Raw genomic sequence first — 13874 nt, 5'->3', positions numbered from 1 at the left:
CTAGTGTGGTTTCAGCAATATGTTGTCAACTTCAACATATTGTGTTTCTTTTTATAAATACTTTAAAAATCATTTCCTTAATTGTGATTGGGTGCTGCAAATATGTAGGAAGGATGGAGTAACCCTACAAGTTTGAGGTTTGGGGCCCTTCAAATTTTTCCAAGCATTTTTGCTAACTCACAAAATACATGCAAGGTTTCAAAAGTGCCTTTTCTCCACAAATTACACCCACTTTTTATAATGGCATGTTAGATTAAAACCATATTTTTCACAAGGGGAGTACTTTGCAATGCAAAGAATAGAAGAAAAACATGAAAGATAAATATACCATAGTAAAACAAATGATTTATCTGATTCTGAAACCAAGAAGTTTGTATTATGTGGGGATGGCAGTGAAAAGATCAAAACTCACTACAGATAATCCTTGGACTGGTAGCTGCATAACGACAAAGTGGGTCTGTCAAAGATGATATAGAGAATGTGCAAAAAAATTTGGTATTGAACTGAAATATCCATGTGGGTAGTCAATACATGTCAGAAATTTCATTTCCAGGAGTGCCAGACCTGAGAGAAGATGGTCTTTGGCAGAAGCAGCACAGCGCATATAGCTCATCACAGGACTTAGTACTGTGGGAGGGGATTTATTTCACTGTGCAGCCCTTGCATTTTCAAAAGGTTTTGATACCTGAAACTCAGTGTGCATGAGGCTACCACAGTGAGGACTGAAAACTTGTATCATGGGATAGATCAGTGTCCTACATATGAGAACACACCCCCACGTGCATGTCAGATGCATGCAGGAGTAAGGCTGATAGCACTGCAGCAGGAGTGAGTCCTGGAGCTCAGGCTCTTGTTAGGATGCATGGTTCTGTTGCCACAGCTCCATGGAGGTCTTCCTTCTGCAATCTCACTGCAAAAACCTTCCCAGGACTGCTCTAGCCCTGTGCTGACTGCCTGCCCTCACAGCAGACAGCAACAGTCCCACGATAATCTTCCTCCTGGATTGGGGGGTGGCTCACAGCATCCTGTAATGTTTTTGCTTTGCAGCATGATCTCTGTGGTACTCCGGTCTCCCTTAGACATCTGTTAGCAGACTCTGTGGGCTGTAAGCCTCGAAGGAAGTGCTCTCCAAAGATGGCATTCTAGTGTCCAGTGGATTTTAATGAAAACTTGCCTCCTGTGGCCTGTGTAGTAAAAGGCAAGGTCTGCCAGCCCATGTGCAGCTGGGTTTCAGGAAGAACCTCTGGCATGGGCTGTGCACAGGTGAAAAGTTGATGTATGTAACTAAGGCTTGTGTGAAAACTAGATTTCCCATTGCACGTGTTAATACTGTGATCTCCTTTAAAGTTCAAAGTACTTTTTTGTTCTGTACTAATCAAATGGTGTCTGATCATTTTTCAGAGGGAAAATGAAGTAGAAAACCACAATATTAATTCTGATAAACATTTGAATAAGGAGTCAGAAATTCAGATTTCCCAGAAGGCTGAAATGGACACTCTGGAAGACCTCAGGAATTACAGCAATAGGGCATTTCCTTCTGTACTAACCTTGGCAGTGCCAGATGTTATTCAGGAAGATGAGATCACAATTACATCAGAAAACCAAGAAAACTTGTCAGCAGGTACTGTTCTGCAATATAATCTTGGCATCTTAGTCTGAAAGGGTACTAGAGTATCTTTCTGAGGAAAAAAGGGAACATGATTCCTGAAAATTCTATATCCTTCCACTTCGTTTTGAAATTACAAGTATTTTGAGCAATTGTTTCCCAGCCCCAAGTTTGGTGATTGATTTAATTTTGATCAGGTGAAAAAATTAGCAGCTGATCCAGCTTATGCTCTGCAGGTACTGATTACAAGTAACTGTTCTGTATCATTGTCCAGGTTAGTTCCTCTATGAGTCACCCTGGGATGGTACTAGTACTGCCAAGGCACTTCCAAGAATAGACATTTATGAGTAAAATAGGAAATTATTTACATTCCCAGGATGAATGTGAGCATGGTGCAAGTGTCACAACTTCACTATACTCAAGAAGAGGTTGCACTCACATCCATGGCATCATTTTCCATGTCTCCCTGTTTTCCCCAGTCTCAAAAATACAGAGGATGCACGGTACTAGATAACCAAATTCTGGATCTGAATTTAGATTTTCTGCTCCAGTAATCGCACACCTACAGCTATTCACGTATGTGGCATGGTTAAATTAATGTGATAAATAGCCCCAGATGAATAATAGCTACTAAAACTAAGCCAGGTAACTTTATACTGAGATGTTCATTTAGGACTGTTCACCCAACACAAAATAGCCGATTGCCTACCTGCAGATCACCATTTGCTTTAAATCTTTGGTGCAAAATTTCATTCTATGACAAGATCTAGTTTTATTTATGCCTTTACAGGTACTGACTTTCTGTTATGGGATGAAGCTGTTTTGGTATGAACATGTTATTTTCCTGAAAATAGCATTCCAGCAGAAGCTGATCTGATTTATTCTATATTCTATTTAGTTTCTAAATTTGCAGGCAGAGAGTTGGTCCACCTTGAACCTCCTAAAACATCAAGCAAAAATACACCATGTGACCCTATGTATCAGCCACTTTTGGACTTTCAGGAGAATCTGAATGATTTTGAAGGCTTGAATGAAGCTGGAAAACCATGTCTTCATGAGAAATCACCCACACCAACAAACAACCAACCTCCCTCTTCAAAAGTCCAAGCAATGACACGTACAAGCAAAGCACCTCCCCGGTCCCTAATGGAAAATAGAATTATTACCAGAATTCCTTTGCCTCATCAGGACATGAGGCTTAAAGACCTTCTGAAGGCAGTAGATGACAATATTTATATATCAACACAGTGGCACCTTGATAAAGAGGGCACTGACCTCCTTATGGTTGACACTCCCCAGCTGTCACCTTTCCCCAGGTTGCGACAAGGTGCCCTGAGAGAAACCCTAGCTAGAAGGATTTCCTGGCTGGGGGCATCACAGCAACATACGAATATATGCCCTCTGCTTTTGGTAAATGGTTCAAAATCACCAGCCTTCCCCATGTCCCAGCAGCAAATGTTTACCATAAGAAGTATGAAGCAGTCTAAAGAAAACCGAACTCATTTCTTCAACAAGAAAACTAGGAAAAACTTTATTCAACTCAGACACACACCTAAACCTACAGATCTAAATCTTCCAATTTTATCTCCACCATATCAAACCAGGTTGGGGAAAAAAGCAGAGATTCTAAGGTTAAATTTTGCATAAATAAAACACCCATGGAGCATCAGAAGAAAATAGGATGAAGGAGCAGGAAAGAAACAAAGATGGACAGAAACAGAGAGCAAGAAAAAAAGGCAGGAGAAATGAATCCAATCTTAAAATGAAACACCTCCAAACACAAAGAAGGATGATGTGATTTAAGCTGTGTGTCCTCTGATATCCATCAAACATTGAGCTACAAATTTTGCAGAGTGCACCAAAGACACAGAAAAACAGATGCCACTGTAACAGAACAGCATCAAGCATATTTAGGCAAAAAAATTTTACATTGTCTGTAGAATATACAATTTTAAATATTTTGCATCAATACATGTATTGTTCCAAACTTGTACTTATGCATTTCATTCAGGAAATAAACCTGGTCAGGCAATTTTCATTAAGCTGTGAACATAATGCAGAAGGTAAGCAAACAGTAATGATGGAATAATCAGTTTTGGGAGGATTGTCATAATAAACAAAGTAGTCATGGCACTGATATTTTATTTATTTATTTATTAGTTTTAACTGTGTGTATTCTAATTAATGGAGACCATGCAACCTAACTTCCCTGCAATTAACAAATCAATACCTTTTCCTTAATTAGGAAATTAATTAGGACTTAATTAGGACTATTTGTTAACTGTGTGCCTTTGCAACGTTTGTCCCTTACTGTCAAAAACATGCATTTGCTTTCAGTTTCAATGATATATGCTTCTTAGTTAGATTTTCATAGTACTAAGTTTTGAGCCTGATTCTGTCCTCAAACCAGTTTTGTATCAGTTTAAATCCCTTGAGTTCAACAGATTTGAACAGAGTTGACTCCAAGAGAGGTGAAGATACAGTAGGAATCTTCATATTTGCTGCTCTGTAAGCTCACATGTAGAAGTAAAAGATGCGCAAAGGGTTTCTAAGTAGTACTAGATATATATACAAAGAAAAGCAGCAAGAAAAAGCTGCAGAAGAGTAAGGCATAATCCTATGAGCTAAAACCATGGCTTTTCTCTGACAAGCACCATGGTAAGCATTTGGTTGCACTGAGTGGGACCAAACCTGCTGTCCCGTTTTACTCTGCATCACCTTACCCCACTGTACCAGGACCACATCCATGGTGTGAGCAATTCATGATCCACACAGCTCCTGCACAAGCGTGTTGCAGCCACCTCAGTGAGGGCAGCTTACGCCAACTCATGCATGTACCAGCCGCTCTGCCGACTCCTCCACTGGACTGAAACAGTTATTGCAGAGCCCTGCTCTGAGCCAGCCCTGAAACAACCTCTGAATAACAGAGCTGTTTTTAACTTGGTACATCTTTTCTGACTAGGCTTACAGGACAAGTCCACAGCTGTATCTGAAGAGCTGGAGAGGAAGGATGGAGTGCATAGGCAGGAATTTATTATGCCAGCTTCACCACTGAAGAAAACGTGCTGTGTAACTTTGTCCTGTGAGCTTGTGGCTGCAAGTCAGATGTGCCACCTGGGATTGCAGCTGAGCTGGGTGGAAAAGCTAGTGCCCCTGCCCATTGCTTTTCTCCAAAGCTTAAAGTGTCCTCAGAGCCTCACAGCACATGTAGTCACTCCAAAATGTAGTTGGTCAGAATGATCCAGGTTGGTAAGACACTTACTATTGAAAAAGCTTGGTGACCCCATAAAGATTTGGCAGAATGGTGCCAGGAAACAGATACATGTGTGGCATCTGTACCCATCTGCTCAGAGGGGAAGGAAGGACCACTGGTCTCTCAACAGGGACAGTTGGCAAGGAAGCTCAAACCCAGCAGTTTCCCTTATGCACACCCAAGCTAATGAGCAGCACAGCGGCCATTTGCTGTGCTTGTAACTCTGACACCATGCAATTCAGAACCTAGAGGTAGCTGAGTGATTTCCAGATAATGCTTTTCTCAGAAAATCTGATTTCCTTAGAATTTAGAAAATGTTTATGTCTCGAAAACATTTTTAGCTTTAAATTGCCCTTACAAAACACTTTTTGTTTGAATATACAGTTTGAAACAAATGGTTTCAGCTGTAAGTTGACATTCCAATTTACTGTTTCCTTTCACAATACTGAAATGCTTCATTCTGACCACAAATGTCTAAAAGCTTTTTCCTCCACATCATTTTTTTCCTAGAAAAATTTCTTTCCTTGACACTTTTTACTATTTTGTCTTTATACTCTAATTCCAGATTATAATAACATCAAAATGCTCTAACTTTTTTCACTGAGTCAAAACTCCATTTTCCAAACAGCTCTACCACCACCTTCCAGCTCCTCCATGAGCCCTCAGAGAGAGGATAGCAAGCGGGGCTTATGCTTCTCCTTCACTAACTCAGTCCAGGAGTGCTTATGTAGGTGCCAAGCAGACGACAGCTGCAGGACAATACCTGCAGGTGCCAAGCAGACGACAGCTGCAGGACGAAGCCCAGTAAGATCAGTGTTAAGTGACTGTGCACCATGACCCACATGCAGAATAGGCAGCTCTTCCTGGAGGAGCTCCAAACTGTGACGCCTTCATCCTCCTGTGGCCTCAACTGCCTCCAGCCCAGCATCCGCCCAGCTGCAGCAGAGAACATGGGGTTTCCAAGGCGTGAGACACTTATCAACAGTTGGAGAAAGCATCAAGTCTTTGAGGGGTCCCTGTCACCTACCTATTCTTTCCATCTTGGAGGTAATATGGTTTTGTGGTGGGTTGATGCCGGCTGGATGCCAGGTGCCCATCAAAGACACTCTAACACTCCTGTCCTCAGATGGACAGGGGAGAGAAAACACAATGAAAGGGTTGTGGGTCAAGATAAGGACAGGAAAAGATCACTCCCCAGTTACTGTCACAGGCAAAACAGACTTGACTTGGGGAATTTAAGTTTAATTTATTACCAATCAAATCAGAGTAGGATAATGAAAAATAAAACCAAATCTTAAAACACATACCCCCCCCCCCCTTATTCCCGGGGTCAGCTTTACTCCCGATTTCTCTACCTCCTCCTCCTGAGCGGCACAGGTGGATGGGGAATGTGGCTTGTGGTCAGTTCATCACACATTGTCTCTACTGCTCCTTCCTCCTCAGCGGGAGGACTCCTCACACTCTTCCTCCACCCCAGTGTGGGGTCCCTCCCACAGGAGACAGCCCTCCATAAACTTCTTCAACATGAGTCTTTCCCACAGGCTGCAGTTCTTCATGAACTGCTCCAGCGTGGGTCCCTTCCACAGGGTGCAGTCCTTCAGGAACAAGCTGCTCCAGCGTGGGTCCCCCACAGGGTCACAAGTCCTGTCAGCAAACCTGCACCAGCATGGGCTCCTCTCTCCATGGGTCCACAGGTCCTGCCAGGAGCCTGCTCCAGCGTGGGCTTCCCACAGGGTCACAGTCTCCTTTGGGCATCCACCTGCTCCGACGTGGGGTCCTCCATGGGCTGCAGGTGGATCTCTGCTCCACCGTGGACCTCCATGGGCTGCAGGGGCACAGCCTGCCTCACCATGGTCTTCACCATGGGCTGCAGGGGAATCTCTGCTCTGGCGTCTAGAGCACCTTCTCCCCTCCTTCTTCACTGACCTTGGTGTCTGCAGAGTTGTTTCTCTCACATATTCTCACTCCTGTGTTCTGACTGTCATTGCACAGCAACTATTTCCCCCTTCTTAAATATGCTATCCCAGAGGCACTACCACCATCACTGATGGTCTCAGCCTTGGCCAGTGGTGGGTCTGTCTTGGAGCCAACTGGCATTGGCTCTGTCGGACATAGGGGAAGCTTCTAGCAGCTTCTCACAGAAGCCACCCCTCTTCCCCCCCACTACCAGAACCTTGCCACGCAAACCCAGTAAAGTTTTCTTATTTCTACAAAGCAAGGGAATTGTCCTTCTTCTGCCCTGATTGGCCCATTAAAGGTCACAGTACTGAAATAAATGTTTCTTCAAAATGCCACAGCTGAGTATTGCTTTATAGGTATTACATAGAGAGAAAAGAGATTTCCTACCTTTGCTTTCCATACATTCTTTTAAAGGCTAGCTTCACCATGGACTTCTCCTGAGATGTTCCAACACCTCTGAAATATATAGGTATCTGCAGATAGTACAGAGCAGCCATGTATGAGCAGGAGCACTCATCTATTGCGTATATTAACACTTTGAAATAAAAGCCATCTCATTCCTGCCGGGGAGAAGGGAGGAGTGCAGTTAATGGGTCAATGCCATAAACGCGGGTCTGATAACGTAGTGCATGATGATGGAAACACCTCCAGGCAGCCAGACCGCATGGGTGGCCCAGGCAGGAGATGGTGCCAATATTTTAACAAGTGGCTCCCACAAAAACGTTTCCCTTCAGCAGGTGATAAATTTACGCTTTGGGGATGTGATGTTTGCAGAAAGAAGTGAGGGGCTCTGGAATCCACCCTTTTATTTAACAATGTAAAGAAAAAAATATGCTTCTAACTAAGGAAGGGGACATCGCTGCTTGGCAAGAAAATGTACATTAAGCCACACTTGGCCAGAAATGCACTGAGTCATGCAGAGCTGTGTTCGACCAGTGCAATTCATGTGTGGGGAGAAGAGGGAGCAGAATGACTTGCACAGGAGTCCCACAGCATCCTACTTCAGGAAGGGTTATTGAAAATACCTAACACTGAATAAAGTCTTATTACAACCCTGATAAAAAGCCAATACTAATAAGATGCAGGGCAAGGTGAAGTGGGATGGCAAGGCTTTCACACCTCCTCTCTCATGTCTGGTAGCAGAAACGTAACAACAGTCTCCCAAGAGACACCTTCTGAAGGAGCATTTAGCTACTTCATTATATCTATAGCAGTTCCCTTGTACAAACAAACTTCACATAGAGTCTCTGCTGGGACTGACACTGGATCTTTAGGTTCTTCAAGTCAGTCTCTATAAGTGGATCCTGCTATTTGCATGGTCTGTCAATGCAATCATGAGAGATTCCCAGCCCTCCATTTCATAGGTTTTCCATTTACACATAGGAAATAGCACCTTTTACTTCTATCCTGTTTCTGAGCCATATTAATAAGTTCAACTGCTTTATGTATTACCAGTTTCAACACTGTTCTGCTTTTCAAATCACAACTGTTTTCATGTCAGCAAAAGAATTTCAGACCACAAGAAATTCTGGGGATGAAGTACAAATATATGCTTAGAAAGAGCTATCAGGAAGCAGAATCAAACCTACAGTTGGAAAAATATGAAAAAAATGTCACTGCTTTCATACTGCACTATTAATTTCATCATTTTTTAAACACATAAACGAACAAGATTAATAATTCAGCCAGCAAAGGAATTTCTGTTTAGCCTCTGAAAAATCCCTGAATAATTCAGAAGTTCTGACATTAGATAGCTTTTGTCATACTGACCCACGCACCCTGGGTAAAACGCTGAAGAGAGATCAAAGTGACTGACCCATTCTCTCACAGCCCTCTCACATTACGGCTTATGAACAACAAAACTCTGCAAATCAGATGCTTACAAAACCAGAGAAAGCAGCTCGTGTTCACCTGTTGTCTGTGCCAGCAAGACAATGAGAAAGGGCAAACAGGAGCATTTTGCTCATTCCTTATAAACATGGTGTGAAAACTACACCGCCTGATCTACAGTCCAAGGAAATCCACTCCTTCAACTTCCCTGGGCTTTAATCATAGAGTATGCGAAAGGTTTAAGAAATTCAGAAGATATTCATCATACAAAAGTCATTTTAAAAGAAATCAGTGTTTGCCGAACTGAAAGCGAGCCTGAGAACATTAGAGAGACAGTGAGAGGAGACTTTCAGGAAAGAGCTATTTCCAGCTAGGAAGGAGCTATCATAGAGGATAAGACATCTACCACGACTCAGGAGAGTGGGCAGAGGGGCAAAGGGAACAAATAGAGCAAAACACCAGGAGGCACACTCGGGCTGAAGTTCTGAGGAGCAATTGGGTCCTACAGTGGGATGTCACTTACCCAGTGTTAAACAGAGGAGACCTCTCTGACTAAGCTGGTTGTCTAGACTCCTTTGTAGTCAGTGGAGATTATGAACATCTGGAAAAGAGGGAAAATAAATTAGTTTTGGAGGTCCTTAAACAGACTCTTCAAAGGCTGCCCAACTGCACTGCCATAAGGACAACTTGATCCAATATTTTGGGCTTTGAGTTGCCACAGACTGGGGAATAAGAACAGAGCATTCATCTCTTCTCATGAATGTTATAGCTGGCAGGACTCTTTCCTGACCTCCACAGGAGCACAACAGTAAGAGTTTTAAGTCTTTATCTGGAGCATATATCAAAGGCTCAGAAAGGTAGAAGGGAGGATCAAATGGGTCCTTAAACCTAATCAGCTGCTTCTAGGCAGGCAGATATTTTACTTGGGACATCTGTATTTAGTAATGGTAACAGCCTTCTGAGGCCAGCAAGAAGACTGAAAGCCACTTTTTACAAATCCTTTCTTAGAAAGCAAGTCCTCTGTAAAGCAGAAAGCAAGTATTCCCCTATTTAGAAAAAAGGATTTAAATATCAGGCCTATCCATTGTAGCAGCTCGAGCAGGCAATGAAAAGCATGAGGGACTATGTTACACAAGTCTTTTCTATGCTAATAAATACTTAACTCACATCAGCAGTTTTTACAGTACACTTCAATGGGAAAGGAAAGCAAGTGTTCCTCCAGCAAAGGAGGAGCCCTTTGGTTCAGATCTTCAGGGTGTCTTTCCAGTGAAGTTCTGCATACAAACCCTTGTGGGTATGGCAGTACTTCAAACTACCAAGAGGTCTCTTTCACAGAACACAGTCTATACATCTGTCAGACAGCCACTCTTGGCCAGCCTACACCCTTTCCTAGCATGACCATGAATTCCCACATTACAGAGACCCTGCTCTTTCTAGTCATTTCTACTTGCTGCTTCCCATATGCTTTAATAGCTCAGCATCTCTCCTGCAACTAAGTCAAAAACTAACTCCCTGACATGATTGACACATAAGCCACATATATTTACAGGCCTTTACACATAGGGTAACATAGAAAGGTGCAGAGGATATGCTGTTATGTGATGGGTATGAAAGCTCAAATAACACATTCTGCATTTGTCTATAATGCCTCCCTTTTATTGCTGTGAGATTACCTCCCTCCTCGGACATCCAGTGAGATAGACAAGTCATAGAGATGATGATACAGTACCAGCTGAAGCTGTTTTGCTATGACAGCCTTGTAGAGAAAGAAACCCATGTTCCAGTCACTTCACTGCTTTCATCAAGTGTAGGTAGGTGAAGGACCCAATCCTGCAGCTGAGAAGAAAATTTATGTTTCAGAAAACCCACCCCAAGTTGTCGGAAACGCTCTAAGGATACCCTGCTCCAATGAACTTGATTCTCCCCCATTAAGTTAATTATATTCCTTCCACAAAAAAGCAAGCAAGCATCCCTTGAATTCCCAAAGGCAATCCTTTGAGAACAATGGACATTTGAGAGACTTCTGTGCTCATGGAATATATAGTAAAGATGGCAAAATTTCCCAGAAAGCCTGAAAAATACTTAGCAGTGACTGAAAGTCAGTAAAATCATGACTGTCATATAGCAATTATGTTATCCTGATAGATATCAGCATGTGAAAGTATCAACTATTGAACATCTGAGCTCAAAAGGCACAGCCTGCGATTACAGATCATATATTACACATCTCTATGCAATACCAGAAAGAATTCATATGCTGCCCTTTCTTGCTGTTTTCTCTGCAGGAGTCTCTCTGCTTCTATGTCTAATTCTGTTTCTGCCCTGTGGATATGATAGAAGAAATGCCAAGCACAGATTTCAATGTATAAACATATTATGTGGCATGGTAAGAGAAACTAGATATAGCCCAGTTTGGAAGTAGTGACCAAAAATTGGCTTAGCAATAACTAAGCACTGGGATTTTTGCCCTTCGATTAAAGCAAGGAGAGCAAACCATAGTTTTAGGCTTAACCAGTTGCATCAAGCTCAGCATCACTCCAGTGACGGAGCACACTCACTATACTTTATGTCTTCATACTCTGTGGTGTCTACATAATTTTTCACTTTAATTCATCTTGCAAAAATTAACATCTGCCCACTGCAGCCTCTCTTTTGCTTCCCTGTGCTTATCATTGACCCAGAATTTGCATGTTGGAAAAAACAAGTTCAGTGTCTGAAATGAAAATAAAATCTCCCTTCAAATGGCACAAAGTTGCTTAAAAATGTTAATCTGACTTATTTTTATGATGTGTTTAAAATTAAATGCTCCCATATGGGTACAACAGGGCAAACCACGTCCTTCATTTAAATAGCCTGTTTACTTTAAAATCTGAAACTAGCTACAAATTTAAACCCTTTTTGTTTTTGTCCACCTGGAAAAAATTATCGAATTCTTAAGTGTGCATTGTAATAGGAGCAAACACTGAAGAGTGTGAATTCTTATGTTTCAATATCTATTTTTAAATTGTTTTTCATGTAAGCTTTTAATTTAGATTTAATAAGATTCTAATTGCATTTTTAAAAAAATACCAGTTGATTATTGAAGACATATTTTTGTAGGATTAACTTACATAGCTTAGACTTTTAAAATATTGTTTTAAATAATAATTTGGTATTTTATGATTTATGCTACCAAATCTAAATATAGTTAGTGTAAAATAATTACAGAATGATTGCAAGAAATAAACTTCTTGAGGATTATCCATTTTATAAGAGACACACATCTCCTATGTAATTATTCAATGTCAATAAGTGTCTTCAGAAATCTGTTGGTAATTAATGTGTGATGAGTGCTTAGTTATATTTTAACATATTGTGTAATTAAAGCCAATCGAAAGTTTTGCCATTTGCCATAAAGCTTAGAAACAGGAAGAAAATATATTAGTGTGCTAAATGAAATGAGCTGTGCAGCTTCATTCTCAGGTCTGTTCCAGCTGGTTTTTGCCACTCCAGTGGTGCAAAAGAGCCAGAGACCCAGCAGTCTTGCTCTCCTGATGGTTGTCCATCAGGGGAAATACTGGGTGGGTAATTCAAAGCAGGAGTAGTGGCTGTATGCCACCTTTCCTTCTTCAGCTAAAGGGTGTAGTATTGATACCATGTTCCTCCCTTGCTGCCAGATGTACTCTTCAGGCTCACAGGTAGCCAAGATTAATTTATAATAGTTTTACAGCAGCCTAAAGATCTATAAAGTAATTTTTGCCTTACTAATCTGGCACTGCCTGCTATAGCAGATCTGGGCCTTTAAGCACAGGAAGGTCTTATTTAACTGTAGTCTTAGGCTAACTGTAGGCTTTAGACCTGGATTGAAAAGGCATTGAAGTCACCTGGAATCTGTCCCTCGCCCTCCCTGGGAGCCATGCAGGCCCTCAATGTGTTGCATGCTCCATGGAAACACCGCTTTCCTGGCAGGCAAAAATCTCATGGAATAGTTATTACAATGGAAACTATAGGAAGGACTGCACTGACAGAAAGGTTAATGAGATAAACTATTTCCTTTTTCACTGATTTATTTTTACATTCCACTCTCATTAAATACCTCTTCTCATTACACTCACTATTATCATGACACCCACCAAATATTATTTACAGCATTCTCTTTAGGAGTTTTAGGATGGAAAATGCTTTCCTGCCTTGTTTTGCTCTGTTCAGGTTAAGTCACGTGTTTGATTTTTACTATAACCTCGATGTATAAAACCTGAGCTAAATCAGCCATCCAACAGCACCGCCCAACAATCAAGAGGCACTGAGCACTGGAAGAACCCATAAAAGTAACATCTGCCTTGACATCTGCCTCCTATGAGTAAAACTGCCCCTAAAAAAGAAGTGTTGCAGAGCAACAGCAAAAGGGTGACATCTCCATGTAGATGATTCTTCCCTTAAGTGCTTTCAAATACTTCACAGGAGTCTTCTGTACCACCTTCCTTTAGTGTTAGCTCATAAGATAAAAGTAATCTTTGACACCTTTATTTGACTTAATTCCATTTCATGCCAAAAGTTAGGCCCTACAAAACCGCTGTATGTGACAAGTAAGCCAAATGCATGTCCCTCTGCACACCAGCAGGAACCTCCAAAGAGCTGGAAGACTTCTGGTGATCCACATCACCACAGGCTAAGTAACTGCTTGAGACCACACTGATCATGGAGCTGTGTTTCTCTGCCATGAATCACTCTTCAAGTAATTAAAACCAGTATACAAGTCAGAACACAACAAAGAATAAAAGCCTGAAGACGCTGATTTTAATGCTTGATCAAAGCTGTTGCTCCTTGTGCAATGTGGTGGCACTACCCTGCCGGGCTGCTGAAGGCTGCTATCAACCAGTGCAAACATGCCACCAGCCCAAGCTGCACCAGCCCAGTGCGGGTTGGTAATGGCAACAGACAGTCACAAAACAAAGGTTTATCTGAATCTGAAGTATGATTCAAGTCATTGTTTTCTAGGCTTTTAAAAATTAGTGAAGACTAAGCTAATCAGCCTGCTCTGTCTTTCTATTTACTGAAGAGAAATATGTCCAGTAGGGAGAAGATTAACATGAATGTGGGCTCTCTGCTCAATGGAGAAAGGGACTCAGTGACAAAGGGCATGGAAAAGGCTGAGATACTCCATCTCTTTTGTTTTCCCCTCAGTTTTCACTGGGCAGGTGTGTCCTCAGGCATTCCAACCCCTGAAGGCTACCAGCAGAGTCTATG

Source organism: Strix aluco, chromosome 3, assembly GCF_031877795.1.
Source record: "Strix aluco isolate bStrAlu1 chromosome 3, bStrAlu1.hap1, whole genome shotgun sequence".
Lineage (NCBI taxonomy): Eukaryota > Metazoa > Chordata > Aves > Strigiformes > Strigidae > Strix > Strix aluco.
This window is presented reverse-complemented; position numbering follows the sequence as displayed.